Source organism: Tupaia chinensis, unplaced genomic scaffold, assembly GCF_000334495.1.
Source record: "Tupaia chinensis unplaced genomic scaffold, TupChi_1.0 Scaffold149448_1, whole genome shotgun sequence".
NCBI lineage: Eukaryota > Metazoa > Chordata > Mammalia > Scandentia > Tupaiidae > Tupaia > Tupaia belangeri.
Window position 1 is genome coordinate 829,596 of NW_006209292.1, and position 3,150 is coordinate 832,745.

Consider the following 3,150-nt stretch of genomic DNA (forward strand, 5'->3'; position numbering starts at 1 on the left):
TGGAGACTTTTTTGCTATAGGGCGCGTGTGCTCGCCAGAAAGACAGAGAGAGACAGAGAGACAGAAAGCGAGAAATCACCCCCCAGGGGGGATGGCCACACCACAATCCCTTCTCCTCCGTTCTCCTCTCGGGATCTTGGGCACACACGCACACGCCCCCGGTGTGATTTTAAGCCACCAGGTCTGGGAGACGAACCACAGTTGGCTACATGGGAGTTCAGCAACATAGCCATTTACACTAACTGCTGGTCCCGAGGGGAGTGATTTCTCACTTCCCCTCTCAGTGTCTCTCTCTGGCAAGGGCATATGCCCTATGGAAAAAAAACCTTAAAGGAAAGATAATAAAAGAAAGAAAGAAGAGGGGGTTGGAGACTGGGGAGATGTAGGTCAAAGGTTATAAAGTTGTAGTTATGTGGGATGAGTAAGCCTAAGTATCTCTTGAATCCACCCCACAGTGAGACAGAGAGAAAGACAGCAAGAAAAGTAAGAAACCAGCTCCCAGGGCGGATGACCATGCTGTAAATCCTCCTCCTTTCAGGATTTTGGGCACATATGCACATGCACCCAGAGTGATTTTCAAGCTGCTAGGGCCAGGACTCAAAGCACACAGTCAGCCACGTGGAATCCTGCTGGCCCCCACTTCAGTTTTTAAAACTTTTTTCTCTTTAATCATGACAGAATTCAATTGAGAACAAGAGAGAGACAACCCTCCACAAGATCTGACCACACTGCTCTCCTTCCCCTGTTCTCCAGCCCATCAGATCCTGGGCGCTCGTGTGCATCAGTGTGCTTCAGGCAAACTAGGCTGGGAACTCGAACCACCGTCACCATGTGGGAATCAGCTTTCTCTTGAGCAGCACACCACTGCTTCCCCACAGAGCTGGCCCTCCACCTGCTATTCTATACTGCAATCGCTGCCACCCTTACATAACGCCCCAGCATCTTTCATCTGACTCCCACAGCCACTCCGGAATGGCAGAGACAACCCTAAGTGCTTGCAAATCCATTTAGTTTTTTTTCCCCTGAGCACACAGAATGACCACATCTTTCTCAGCCGCCCTGATAGTTCAGTTGAGGACCATGGAATGCGGGTGAGAATGAGGTACTGCCACTTCCAGGGCTGACTCTAAAACCCATTATGCAGTGCCATCAAGGTCACAGGTTGAAGATGGTGGCAACATAAAATGGAAAAACCTAGGGTCCCTGAATTATAGTGTGGAAGGTTGCCTGTCAAATATCTAATTGCACCATACTGTCAGTGAGATGTAAACATTTTATTGTGTTTAGCCACCCAAAATGAAGGTTGCTCTTTGCAGCAAATAGGCTTATTGTACACCCCACTTCTACTCTTCCTCTCCCCGTGTTTTCTAATCTATTCACCTCACAGCTGCCAGAGTAATTGAACTACAATACATAACTGATCATATCACCATGTACCACACCTGTCATCCCTATAAATGAAATAAAAACAATTTTATGCCAGAGGAGTGTGTGTGTGTGCAAATGAGACAGAGAGAGAGAGAGCACCTCCCAAGGGGCTTAGCCGCACTGCAATCTTTTGTTCTCCACTTCTCCACCCTGTCAGGATCCTGGGCACAAACATGGGCCTATTGTGGTTTTCAGCTCAGCATGTAACCACTCTTCTATGTGGCTAGCCTTACAAATGAAAATTCTTTTTATTTTTTATTGTCAGTGGGTGTGCGTGCTCTCCAGAGAGAGAAAACCCCTCCTAATGGGGTGTGGTTACTCCACAATCCTTCTTCCTTCATTTCTCTATCCTGTCAGGATTTGGGGCATGCATGCATTATGTGCCTCATATATTTTTCAAACCGCTGGGGCCAGGATTTGAACTACAGTTGACATACAGAATCTGACCCTCTATGCACAGCACCTAACCACGGTGCTACCAGATCAGCCCCAAATGAAAATTCTTAAATGCTCTCCAGTGATCATAAGAAAGTAAAACTTCAGGTGTTCTCCAAGGCCCTGAATGGCCTCCCCTGATCTGCCTGTCCCTGGTCATTCACTCACTTAAGCATTTACTTAAAAAATGAATGGATATCTGTGGAATCCCATCAGTCAGTAGCTATGCTAGGTCTGGGGATAGAAGAGGGGTAAGAGGAAAAACGGACTTGCTTGGGAAGTTATTACCATGACAAGACAGTTCTGATCAGGGCATCTGAGCTGGATTTCTATCAAGAGAAAGCCTGAAGGGATCAGCAGTTGGCATAATGGCTATGTTGCTAGACTCCCATGTGGTCAATCACGGTTCATGTCCCGGACCCAGTGGCTTAAACTCTCACTGGGCGCGCGTGGGTGCGTGCCCAAGATCCTGAGAGGAGAATGGAGGAGAAGGGATTGTGGCGTGGCCATCCCCCCTGAGGGGCGATTTCTTGCTTTCTGTCTCTGTCTCTGTCTTTCTGGCGAGTGCACACACCAGATAGCAAAAACCTCTCCCCCCACAAAAAAAAAAGCCTGAAAACTTGCCCCTAGTTGGGCAAGTTACAGTCTAACCCTAAGAAGGCATAGAAGAATTTGGAAATGAGAGATCCACCTCTATTCACAGCATGAGTGAGAAGGGCAGATCCAAGATTTGGAAACTGATCGGCTGTGAAGCACCCTTCACAGGGGTGGAGCTCTAGATTGCAGGTTAGGACAAGATCTGGGGAAAGATGGTGAGCTTAGGTTTGAATATGTGGGATTGGAGGTGCCGATAGGCTTTCCAGGTAGTGTGTCAAAGAGGCAATTGGAGCTATAGGCCTGCAGCTCAGGAAAGAAGCCTGGCCTGGCAATGTTCAGGTAGCATCCTCATTGATCACAACCCCTTAAGTCTCTCTCATCCTAAAATCAAGAAAAAAAGAGATAGAGAAAAGCCACCTTAGCTCTGCTCCTCACCTCTTGCCCCTCTCCCCACACTGCATCCCTCCCTCCACCATCCCCTCTATGGTCATACCTCCTAGAAGTGTCCCTACTCTAGGACTATTCTCCCAAACCCCTCACACCAGAGCCAGGTCCTCATCCCCAGCACCTGCCTGGACCATGTCACATACCCACCCAGGCTCCCCTCGCTACCTAATGGGCACTGCTTCGCCTCGCAACAGTGCGTGACTACAGAGTGCTCTCACCTCAAAACCCACTGTCCTCGGCATT